This window comes from Callorhinchus milii, unplaced genomic scaffold (assembly GCF_018977255.1).
Source record: "Callorhinchus milii isolate IMCB2004 unplaced genomic scaffold, IMCB_Cmil_1.0 Scaffold25, whole genome shotgun sequence".
Taxonomy (NCBI): domain Eukaryota; kingdom Metazoa; phylum Chordata; class Chondrichthyes; order Chimaeriformes; family Callorhinchidae; genus Callorhinchus; species Callorhinchus milii.
The window spans coordinates 3,140,887-3,154,179 of NW_024704766.1; the positions used below are offsets into that span (position 1 = coordinate 3,140,887).

The window sequence follows — 13,293 nt, forward strand, 5'->3', positions numbered from 1 at the left end:
TTAGCACTGGGTGTTCTTTTCATTTAAAAACGCACAACGTTGGGGTATTTTTGAAAACGAATATCGGCTTTTTTTCTGGAGCACGACACAAGCGAAATGTTTGAAAAGCTCCAACAATATGCAATTGTGGTTTCGGGATTGTAATTCTAATTGTTTTATTAATTAGATAGTTTCACCCTTTAGAAAAGTGACGGGTCTCCATTGTACACTGTAAGAGCACTGCAATTACAGGATTTTGGCTTCTGTGACAGCTGGCTACGACTGGCACTTTAACTGTCGCTGATACTTCTATTATTAGAATATATGTACAGATTAATGTTTGCCACACGAGGGCCACTGCTCTTGCAAATTGCACCATTAAAGGTTTCATTTGCATATAAAATTAGTCTAATTGTAATTAAATCATTTTTTCAGCAACAAGAAGTTCCTAACAAAAACCTCCTTGAAGAAGATAAATCTTAAAGTCTTTGTAATTTCAATCATCTCACATTGTAGTGCGGGATGGAAGGGAAGGGGGAGCTAATGGGCATTTCTGTTGAGTAATTGCACTGGAATCCAGCGCCTTGGGATGTCCTTCCGGTGTGAAAGGCGCTATAACAAATGTAATTCTGGATTGAATTGTAATCCAAACACACAAATAAAAAGTAACTCTCAAACAGGTCCTGAGTACAGCCTGTAATCTTGTGTTTCTTGTGCTTTTAAATCAAAAACAGTTAGATAATGATAATGATAATGATAATAATAATCCTTGATAGAATGTCTTTCACTCCAGGAGTCTGTCTCAAAGTGCTTCACAGGAGCCACGGTAAAGTTTAGTGAGTGTGTGGTTTGTAGGAAGACACAGGAGCCAATTTTGCACACAGCAGTGTCCCACAAACAGCCATGAAGAGAATGATCAGTTTTTATCTGGGACATTGTTAGCCTTAATCCCGGGAGAAAGTCCTGTCTCTTTTCATATAGTACTACGCGATCTTTAACACAGGATAGAGTCTAAGAGCACTGCACAGTGGTAGAACCTTGTACAACCTTCTGACTCAGAGTTCAACTGACTAACCCAGCCTGAAACCGCAACCTTATCCAAAGTGCTGACATTTCCCAGCACATTTAATGGCTCGAATAGTTTATTCAATCGTCGTCTGCGTGTGACACAGCCAGAGTCATCAATTGGAATTCAACATATGTTACACGTCTGGATTAAGTGTTCTATATTCAGACCACAAAGCAATGCACATGTGATTTGGCGCTGCTGTTTTAGGACTGCGAGATTGGATGAGTTGTGGCCCATCAGCAATGCTAGGAATCTGCAGCATTGCCCTTGACAATGCAATCTCCTCGTCCAAGTCAGCCACCCATCCCTCTTCCAGGGTCATTCTCCACATTGCTACGATTCCAATGTCATTTTTGAAGACCTCGGCAAGCTGCTCTGAAAATCACAGCACCATAATAACCAGAGACAGTATTCTGTGTGCTTATGTTATGCCCACCTAATCTGTAGTGTTGGTAATAGTGATGAGTCGCTTCATCACGGTTGATATTTCTTTAAGAGCGCTGAGTGAATATCTTAGGTTATACAGCGATCAAAAACAGATGGTGAACTATTGGTATGTCCAAGGCTTGGGATATGTGGGATGCACAAATGTTCGGGAAGGGTTAGTGTTAGTAAGAGGCTGATTCCCTTGTGAGTCCTGCCCACATGGGAATGTTGAGAGAGACACTACATTTCACAGCTGAACAGACAGGTGTTTGTCTACGAGTGAACGTGGTCGCTTGCCAAGCTGTGCTACACCAAGCCGGGCATTTGCTTGCTCTCAGGCTCAGCAACAGACCCAAAACAACTGTGTTTCGCTTCAATTACCTCCCTATCGCAGTTTATTATTTTCAGAACCTCTAGATCTTACTTAGTGAAGAGCACTTTCCTCGTCTCGTCTGAAACTCGTGGGCGTATATATCTCTCTCTCTCTCCCGTTCAGTCATTCAGTGCCATGCTCAAGAGGAAATATCTGTTTTTCCTTTGGAATGTGTGTTGATTAAAGGCATAATTGGTTTCATGGCTCAATTAGAAACTGCTTATTATGCTGGATAAGCATCAACATGTGTTAATGGTTTTTCTTTTCCTCCAGTAAAAATATTTGCCTTCCACTGGCTGATTTTCTTTAGTTGGCGGAGATTCATATTCCGGCTGATGATTCGCTGTAACAACAACTCACTGCCAGGCAGGGAGCAGAATTCCCACTCCGACATGAATGGACTGTTGGATTCCATTGATAAACAGACCTGCGGAAAGGTTATGCATTTAAAACCAATGTAACTACCCGTATAAGGTTTGTGATCTTCCAGAGGTGGTTCACAAGCAAGGCCAGGGTCTGATCAAGAATAACCACATCCATCCTAACATTATCCGAGCTGGTGGTTGGGATCAGGAGGGGTGGAGGGTGGGGAGGGGAGGGGTAGGAGGGTGACCGAAGGCGACTGAAGTTAATCCTCAAACCTCTTCCTACTAACAACAAAGCCCAGTCCCGCTGCTCCCCTCCGCACTGATTCCAGCGTCGAGCTGTTGGCTTTTGTCACAGCGAGTTGAATTGTAAGCAGAGCTTGAGGTGTGGGTTGACCAGAGTGACGTACAGCTTCGGGCTAACATGGGGAATTTGAATGCAAATTACTTGACACTTAATACAGAAAATAGATTAATTTCAGCAAGGTGGATTATTACTGACCCGCGTAGCAAAGCGGGCAAGCTTCAGACTGCCAGCCATGTGTACATTACCCAAACCATCGCCTGCACACACTGCAGACTCCGTCCACTTCAATCTGTGACTAATGGATTTCAATCAGAGTTTTTAATTTGCTGTTGGAGTAACCTCAGTTTCAATTCAAATTTAATTTACGTGAGGGCCTTAGCACTTTGCCAAGTCGTATCCATTGTGGATGAGACATTGCAGCTGTCCTCAGTTTCAAATAACGTCTACAGACATCCAGACTCCTCGCTGAGTAAAAGGCGATTCCATTCTCTTAATTTATGTTCTTTTCTTGTAAATATTTGCTCTCGTCAAGATGAGGGGTGGCTAGGGCTGGTGAATGGAACGACTACTCTCTGTTTGACCCCCCACCCTGGCCCCAGCATTCAGCACTCGGTCACATAAAACAGCGAAAGAAGAAACTTTTATTTTTCTAACGCCTTATCGCAACAAAGGCATCTCAAAGTGCTTTACACTGCACGCTGTCAAGTTTGTGAAGTCAAACTTGGCAGCGGGAGCATCAGCCTGGACCACAAACTTAGTCTCCGACATGGGGTTTGAATCCGTATCCTTCTGATCCAGAGGATAAATAGTTTCCCACCGAACCAGCCCTGTGCGGGGAAGAAGCATGCTCCGCTTAAACAATCTCTATTAGCCCTGGGATCAGTGGGGAATCTTTCACTAGATTGGTTATTTTACTTCAAATTTGCCCACTTACGGCAAATTTAAATCCAATTTAGGGCAGATTTGAGGCTTTGACTCTTGCCAATGAAGAGCTACGTGGCTGATGGCAGTGTCCTGTGTGGTGTCGCCCCACACTCCAGGGTAGAAAAAAGAGAAACTCCCTTTTTTCTTTTTTTGCAGTGGTGGCCGTCCTTCGGACAAGAGGTTACAACGAGGAGAAATCGACCCGTTCAAGGTGGACGTTAAAGATTCCATGGCGCGATTTGAAAAGAGAGGGGATTTTCTCTCAGTGTCCCGGCCAACCATCCCCCAGGTAACATTGATCATTTACTTTGTGGCTGTTTATTGAGACATTGCTGTGTGTAAATTGGCTGCTGTGTTTGCTAACAACAAGTGCAATCACTGCACTTTACAGTAAATCCTGGGAGAATATCCTTTGACATGTAAGGCACTGTATCAAACGCAAGGCTTGGTATTATTATAAAACTGAGATTGCCCACACTCATGTCAGATAGCGCTCCTGTGTTCCTCCCAGTGGGGAAACAGATTCCATTAGTCTGACCTGGATCTCAGCCCAGTCTCCACAAATGACAGTCGGAGAAAAGTGTATAAAATTGCCAAGTGGAGACTCGCTATCAGTGACCTCCACGAATATTAAAGCTGTTGTTTCAAAAACTATTTTTATATATAAAGGCAGAACAAATCGTTTTTCTTCCTCGGTGTCTCTCCTGGTGCTCACTGTGCCTTGTGTTGTACTTTGCTTCTATGTTATCCGATGCTTAAATGCTTCGAAGCGCTAAATAAATCCAAGTTGTTGTCGCAGTTGTTGTTGTAGTTGTCATACCTGTTTTGGGAGCACCCGATGTTGATTTGAGGCTGTGCCTAAAGGCACAAAAGCTGAGTCAACCGCAGGTCTTCTCTGCTCTGCAAAAGGTCCCGTCCGTCGATTCAGGTGAACACTATCACCTTATCTCAAAGCGCTTCAGGAGATTTGCTGGAAAGTGCAGTGACCGTGCATTTTGGAGGCAAACACGGCAGCCAATTTGCACGTAAGAACGTCCCACAAACAGCCACTAATTAAGTGATCGATATTTAATCTGGGAGATCCGTGGGTAAGGAAATCGGGAGAAGTTCCTTTCTCTTCTTGAGTAATCTCCTGGAATTCACAAGATGGTGGCGGCAGGAAAGGCTGAAGGCCCGGACACCAAAGGTAGAGGTGGCTAGATGGAGGAACGTGGAGTAAGCTGGTGCCCCCATGTGGAGGGAGCAGGCAGGTTGGTAAGTGTTAGCAGGTCACCAAGGTAGGTAGGAGATTCCTTGTGCGTGAGCTAGTCTTCTGAAGGGTTAAGTTGGATAAGCCCTTCAGCCCATCTGATCTCAACCCTCCAGAACACCCACCCTTCCCATCTTCCCATTACAGATCACTGAACCAATTTTTATTTGGTGGATTGTTGGCCAAGACACTGAGAGAAACTCCCCTTTTTCTTAGAATGTGCCAAGGGACCTTTCACCTGATCAGGCAGACAGGACCTCAGTTTAACATCTCATCTGAAGGACGGCACCTCCAAAAACTGCAACCCCAGCACGGCATTTGTGCATCCAGCCAGCCCAAGACCGTGAGAGTTCAGAGGCCTGTCGTGGGGCTTGAATTCACGATCTTCTGACCTTTTGACATTAAAGATGTTAAGGTGCCATTTCAAAATTGTCCTTCGTTCCTGCCCAATGTTCCTTCCTCATCCCAGTCAAACCAGAACCTTTTTTGTATACGTTGCTGATGCACATTTGCCATAAATGTCATTACACATCAGAATAGTTTATTGGGTGAAGTGCTTAGGACGTTTCGAGGTGATAAGACACTCGATTGAAAGCAAGTATTATTTCTTATAACGGGTCACCACTAGGCAACCTAAGGTGATGTGGTCTGAATTTTTCTGCTCCTATCCGCTCAACTAACCTGTAGCTTGGTGGTTAGAACACATGACTCGCAAGGGCGAAACGTTGGGCAAGTTTCCTTACTTCACACGCCTCTGTTCACCTAGCAGTAAGTGGAAATGTGGTTGTTAGTCGATTGGTGGATCACTTTTCCGGAGAGAATAATCCCTCATAAAAAATGTGGCCACTCAATCCACGCCTGTTTGTGGGACGCTGCTGTGTGCAATTAGCTGCCGCATTTCACCCCAAAACATACAGTCAATTCAATGTAAGACGTCTCGAAGGCGTGATAAGTCACAATATCAAATGTAAGGATTATTATTGCTAACTTGCTGGTTCCACTGTAGTTGTTGGGATGAGGAGCTCAGTGAGAAGGGACTTACTGGCACAAACCCATATCTGAACCATTCCGTGGCACAGTGCCTCAGTGCGTCAAAATGCAATGGACCCAGTACATCACTTCCCAACTTGTCGTCGTTAAACTTTTAAACTCCTAATTAAAGACCGGGTGACAGCCATCATTCTGCAGTTGTGGGGGGGTCTGAAAAGATCCTGATTGCGAACATATTCTGCGGTTGACACATCAAGTGCAGCAGTGCTTTTTGTCAGTGTGTGTGTGTGTGTGTGACACGTGTGTAGAACTTGAGCAGGCTGCATGTACTATTCCCCGAACTCACACTGCATCCGTTGAGGATGTATGGAGGCTTGTGCAACACAATGGACCCTTTCTCTTACTCCAAAGGCAGGCTAACACCGGAGTCCTGGTGTTTGAGGTGTTAGCGACCCGGCTGCTAAGAACACACAAGAACAAGAGTTCCGAATTGACCTTGGCTTTCAAGCCAGGGTTTGTCAATGGAGAGACATTCTGTCGCACAACCAGCCAAGAAAGATGAAAGGGGCTTGACAGGCATCATAAATGACATAATGAAAGCAAACCGAGTCGTTGGCTGTATGCTCAGAGGAAAAGATTACCAAAATAGGGAGGTAATGTTGCATTCTTCTAAAACCTTGGTTAGACCACACTTGGTGTTCTTTGTACAGTCGTGGTTTTGGCATATTACGGGAAGGTTATTGTAGCATTGGACGGATTACAGTGTAGATGTACAAGGATGTTATCAGGGTATGAATCTAATGAGAACGATTATAATAATAATCCTTGCATTTGATGTAGCGGCTTATCATGTCTTTGAAACGTCTTAAAGAACTTCAGAGAATGTACTGTAAAATGAATTGACTGTATTTGTTGTTGGCGAAAGCCGGCAGCCAGTTGCGCAAAACAGTGTCCCACAAACAGTCGTGGATTGAGTGACCAATGATAATTATTTGGTTTTGATTGCACAAGGTTGTAGCTTTTCGATCTAAAGTTGAGAGCATTGACAGGGCTGCTATATGAATGCAAGTTGTTGTTGTTGGTGGTGGTGGTGTTCTGAATGACCTGTTACCGTGCTGTATCACTCTATGTAGTTCTATGTAATCAACAAATTCAGATAAGCCAGGTCATAAATTCACCTCTCTCAATGGTGCAGTGTTTATTCCTAACAATCAGTGACAGCCTCATACCTGCCTGCGATGAAGTCTGAGTGTTTCACTCGCATACACATTGGAATTTCTTCTTATAAATCCCCCCAGGTCCTGATCCTGCCTTTGTAATGTGGTTGGCTCCTTGATCTGTCAGTATCAATGTATAGTGCAACTTGGATATCAAATAGTGGCTTTTTATCGATATGAATTAGGGTGTATTGCTGACTGTCTATGCTGTACAACACCACAAATTACATTTATATAGTGCCTTTCACGTCAGGAGGATGTCCCAAGGCATTGGGCAGTCAAGGGTTTGTGCCCGAGCTGGGGGTTGGGATCCAGTGGAGTGGGGAGTGATGGTGGGAGGATGACCACCATGGTCAAAGAGGACGGTCTTGAGGTGGGCCTTGAAAGAGGGCAAGCGAAGGGGCAAGGGGATTCAAGGGTGGAGTTCAAGACGGTGAGGGCAGAAAGGCTGAAGGCCCGGGCACCAAAGGTGGAGGTGGCTAGAGCGGGGGACGTGAAATAGGCCAGTGCCCACCAAGTGGAGGGAGCAGGCAGGTTGGTAAGGTGTTAGCGGGTCACCGAGGTAGGGAGGAGATTCCGTGTGTGTGGGTCTAGTCTTCTGAAGAGATAGTGTTATGTGGATAATTCAGCAAAGTCTCTCCGCAGTGGGGAATGTGGATCAGGTTGTAAGTGTGTTGCAGATGTAACTGACGATGTGCATTTCAGAAAGGCATTGCTTACCCTTTCTTCCCATTATTATATCATTAAAAAAAAAGTAACGAAACCAACATTCACTGTCAGGCAGCAGAATAACCTTACAAATCACAACAGGCTGCAACACAAAGCTCCCGAATCTGAGAGACGTCACATCTTATTTAAGAAATCCTTCAAAATTGACTGAAATAATTCCATTGTGGAGCAGAGGTGAGAAACATAAAAGATGAATGAAATGGCCGAGACAAGCACATAATGCTTCCAGTTCACACAGCGCTGGCGGTCTCATTGTTTGTGGTACATTGCTGTCCACAAATTGGCTGCTGTGTTTGCCGACAAATTAGCAAACACATCACTTAACTATACAATCCTATGCAGCAATATGTGACACCCTTCCAACGTGAAAAGGTACTACATTAAGTGCAAAGATTATTCTAACAAGTTGGCCATTTTTGCATGTCTGCCCTGGTTCAGTGGTCATACTCTCGCCTCTCTGAGTCGGATGGTTGTGAGTTCAAGCCCCACATCAGGACTTGAAACCCAAATAGTCTATGCCGACACTCCGATGCAGTGCTGGGTTGTTCTGCTTTGTCGGAGGTGCCATCCTTCGGGTGAGATTATTATCTGCCAGTTCAGGGGTATGTTAAAGATCCAAATAGCTCTATTCAAAAAGAGTTGCTCCCTGGGTCCTGGCCAACAATCCCCTAAATAAAATCGGTCACTCACTCCACGGCTGTTTCTGGGACATTGCTGTGTTTCACCATAAAATGCACAGTCACGGAGAATATGGGGGTGGGGGAAGGGGGCACAGAAATATTCCAAATTGGGAACAAATTAAGATATATTCCTCAAACACAATTTTTTTTTTTTACGCGGTGCAATCATAAGCAGTGTCCTGTCAACCAGTTTGTTGGTCTGTAATAAGATGGTGACACAATGATTCATTAAATGAGACAACTGAGCAAGGCAACGGGGTATTTTACAATGCGGTCAGGATTCGTGACAAGATTCTGAAAATACTCTAAACGGTGCAGAAATTCAGTTGTGAATTAATTCCCAACATCCTGTGACAGAATTAATGGCCTACAGTGAGGTCGACCCAGAACTGACAGACATCACAGACATAGCCCAGTTGTCTGGTTTATTATTTGCAAGCGAACAAACAGGAATGCAACATAATCAATATTCTGTTTACTTCTCCGATGGCTTAAAATATGTTGAGCTTTGGTTCAGAAAAAAATATTAGGGGAGGACAAGTTTGCAGGGCTATGGGGAGAGAGTGAGGGAGTGAGATGGAATTGGATAGATCTTTTCAAAGAGCTGGCACAGACACGATGGGCTGAATGGCCTCCTTCTGTGCTTTATAATTCTATGAAGAAGGGCATTTGTGGCCAGGAGACAGGACTCATTTAAAAACAGATTCATGCTGGTTAATAAGAGGAGAACAGTCTGGGTGTTCTGGAGGGATGAGATCAGAAGGGCTTTCTTTATCCGAACTAATCTTGTGATCTTGTGAAGTGCGGTCCTCTCAGAGCTGAGTTTCCTAAATGCTGACCTGGACACAGGCAATGCCTCTATTATCAGGGAAAATGATCGGGCACACAATGTCCCATTAAATATTCCGATTTACCAATTTGCTTTTGTTTTGCCAATTCCTACAGGTGCCTCGTGGCTCCGGGCACAAATTGATGGCTGGAAAACATGACAGAAAATCAATGCCCAAAAAAATAAACCTAGAGAAAATACCTTCCCTTTTACTGAGCCTAACACCTTGAGTCCCAAGCATCAGGTTTCCTGTCACTAATTCCTACAATAGCTGCCTTTTAGCTTTCTTCATCTGTGATAGGATAATGATCAACTGGCAACAAATTATATCAGTAACCTTCTGTGAATTCAAAGACTTCTCAAGGACATTCATTGTTAGAGGTAGGTTCTCTTCCCCTGTTAAATTGCAAGATATAATACTGATGATTGTGTGAAGCAACTTACCACACTGAAAACAGAATAAAACTGTGAAGAACAACAGCAACAAGATTACATTTGTATAGCGCCTTTCATGTCGGGAGGATGTCCCGAGGCGCTGGAACTGTAGTGACTGCATTTCGTAGGCTAACGCCATAGACAGTATACATATAGAAGTGTTCCACAATCAGCCGCGAGCTGAATAACTGGGAGATTGTTGGCCAGGACACTGGGAGAAGCTCTCTTCTTTGTTCAAGTATGGGATGGGATCTTTAAAGTCCACCTGAACGGGAAGACAGGAAGCCTCACCTCTGACAATGCAGCACACCCTCAGCCTAGACTTCGTCTTCTCAATTCTAAAGGACACCTTTAAAAGGATGCAGAATGTATTCATTACCACGATACCTTGTGCTCTGTTACTAGGCCTTTGACTGCATAGATCTGAAAAGTGCCATTTCTCTTTCGTCCTTTCGAAGTTCACTTGAAAATGTCTGAAGGGTAATTTTCTCGGCCGCTACTGGCCATAAATTGTACCGGGCTGCACAAGTAATTGAGAAGTATTCTGTGATGGTAGCTGCTTCCATTCTGACATCAAGCAAATTCCCTACGGCTATTTCTACCATCAAACAATTCCTTAGATGATTGTAAAACCTTGTTTCAAATCAGGATTGCTTTCTTCTTCCAAAAAATATTGCTTTGCAAGTACAAGTAACTCAGCATTTTCTTTCAATGGACAATCTCACTTTATAACCTTATGCCTGTTATATGACCAGTCTTCTATGCCCACTTTATAGGTCCAGTCGACCCAAATTTTCTGGCTTAGCTTTGCCCTTCGTAAAACACAAACTATTCATGATTCACTGGACAAGATTCTTTTGTTGCCCTGCCAAATTCTTCGTGGCTTTGTACAGGTCATTCAACTATGGTTTCCAGGCCTCTGGCCAGCCTCCATGGCATGAATGGTCCCATTGATAGGAGGAACATTGCCTGCCAGAGATGTGCCTTCACCATCAAGTTTCTCCTCCAACAAGGTAACCGTAGTTTACAAAAATCGACCGAATGAAGGTTTCTCCTTGAACTTCTTTATCCACTTCTTTTATTTCGATACTCAGAAGTTTCAGACTTTAAGTCCTGTAGCTCAGTGGTTAGAGCACTCACCTCACAAGCGAGAGACCTGGGTTCGATTCCTGGCAGGGTGAAACTTTGGGCAAGTTTCCTTACTCCACACGCCTCTGTTCACCTAGCACTAAGTTGGAATCCGATTGTTAATCGCTTTTCAGGTGGTAATAATTTCTTCAAAAAAGTTATAATAAATTGGTCACACAATCCATGACTGTTCGTGAGATACTAACATGTTTTGCCCACAAAATATACCATCAATTCACTTTACAGTATATCCTGTGAAGCAGGAATTCCAGAAGACGTCATAAGGCTCTATATCAAATGCAAGGATTATTATTGTATTATTATATAAGATCTCTAATTTGTCCTCCAGACCTTGTAAAAGAGCAATTGCAACAATAGAGAAGATACCTGGATTTGCCAATTCTTTCACCCAACAGAGTTGTGGTCTTTCTCCTGAATATGAAGGAAGTACCAAAATCTTCATCATAATTTAGGATCAAACATGCACTTGTTACAAAAAAAATTAAAAGGATGTCATTAGGGTTGTTGGTCAGGTTCCTGTGGAACAGCTATAATCTACATATCCTTTGCAGCTTCCATCTACTCTACCCTTCATCGCTCTCCTCCATCGTTCTCTGTCGAGCATCATCCTCGAAAAAATTTCCTTTTGGTTGTAGAATGTTGCTATGTTTCGTTGGGGACCTTAATAACCTCACCAACACGTCCTTTCTCTGCCTGAACTCTCAGAGAACCAATAATCTGAGCAAAGTGTTTTTTCTGAGGTTGCTGTTGACAGCAAATACTGGAGCTAATCATAATCCTTACATTTGATATGGTGCCTTTCATATCAGGAATACCTTTCAAAGCTTTTCACAGGATATTCTGTAATGTGTAGTGATTGTGTATTTTTGTAGGCTTTGCTCTTCAATGGGCGCACACAGCAATATTCCCCAAAACAGTCACGAAGTGAACAACCAATTTTACCAGGGGGATAGTTGGCTTTGGAATAATAACCTAGATAAGTCTAAAAGTCCCCACTTGGGGCTTGAACCCACAACCTGCTCTCTCAGAGGCGAGCGTGTTAGTAAATGAGCCAGGCTGTACACCTAAATAAAGCAGGATGCAACTGCAGAAAGTATCTGAAGAAAAGCGGCTTCAAAGCTCAGACTAAACTCAACAGTTCGCCAAATTCTGGGTGCTCCGAAATGCTACATAAACGCACTAAATGTGAACCGATTTGGAACATCACCGCCATCGGAATGCAAAGCACTTAAGTCGGGCTCCTCCTCTGATACCAGAACACATGGAGTCCGTAATTACATTTCACTGCAGTTTGGGCTTTGTTTGTACCATTGCAGTATTTTTCCAGTCAGTTGCAGCTTCAAGAGATTGTTGACCAGCTTAAATTGTTGCTCCACGTTCTCAGGTGCTGCTGATCTGAACAGGTTGAGTGTTTGACACCTGTCTCCTCTTAGGGAATCTCCTGACAGTGCTTTCCATCCAGTTTTGACAGTCCTCACTCTCGGATGACTGTGGAACAGCCAATCAACCAGTACGTGTGCATTCACACGTTCCATCCTGGTTCCAGATAGTCCTGTAGTATTGTAGCCTCAGCATCTCACGAACACAAAGCACCTCGTTATTTGTTACATGAATCAACTACAAACTGCAACCGAAAATAGGTGAATAATACGGAGCAACGTTGTGCTTCTATAACGCACGTTGGACTACATTTCCTGCGAGCTGACATATATGACAAATATTCAGAGGGTTCTTTTATCTGACGGACAACAAAGACAAAATGTGTCTCCTCTCCTGGTTTTATTTCTGCTGTTGTCAGCTGTGATCTCATATCTGTCTCCCAAGCACAATTTCCCCAACTCCCCGCCCCGGCTTGATCTAACATCACTCCTGCTACAGTTTTCCTACCAGCCCTGATCTTGATCTGGCGCCAAAGAAGGTTTCAGCATCTTGGATGCCCCAGGAATAAAGTAAAGAGGGACAATGTAAAATCCTTTTACACTCTCACCGTGTTTCTGTTCCATCAACAACTTGTTCGACAATTATTCTGTTCAACTGCAAATAATAGCAGCACAGCGATGCTTAGTTATTGTGAATAATATGTACGCCAGAATTATTAGTTCGCCCACAAATATACAGTCAATTCACTTTACAGTATGTTCTGTGAAGCACTTTAAGAAGTCTTGAAGATGTGATAAGGCGCTATATCAAATGCAAGGATTATTGTTATTTTTATCGCGGGTTCTTCTGTTCTGTGCTTATTGCAAAACTACGAGATTATATCGCCCATATATGCAGTGCAGGTACTAACTCTTAAGTCCAACAGTGACAGAACGTGTTTCGTGGCAGAATTAAACTGGAGGATTTCGACAATTCCTCATTCAAATATTCAAAGAAATAAGTTACTTGCTTCTCATTTTCTTCTCTCTTAATTCTAACCCTCGCTGTTAGATGTATCTGCTCGAAATGCTGTATATTTTCCAGGAATGCAGTCCATTAACATAGACGAATTGTACCTCCCAAACTCCATTTTAGCCGTAGGCTTGTCATTAAACAATTAATTCCACAGTGCATCAGCACTTTGCAAAGTCTG

General features: G+C 43.5%; 1 long non-coding RNA gene across 1 annotated transcript in view; it reads left to right on the forward strand.

Annotated features, from left to right (window-relative positions):
• LOC121850805 overlaps positions 1-3,658 on the forward strand; it is a 60,597-nt gene extending 56,939 nt beyond the window's left edge. The window contains exon 3 of the long non-coding RNA XR_006085778.1: positions 3,600-3,658. This is a non-coding gene — a long non-coding RNA (uncharacterized LOC121850805). The remainder of the gene's footprint in view (positions 1-3,599) is intronic.
• Positions 3,659-13,293: the final 9,635 nt, after the last annotated feature.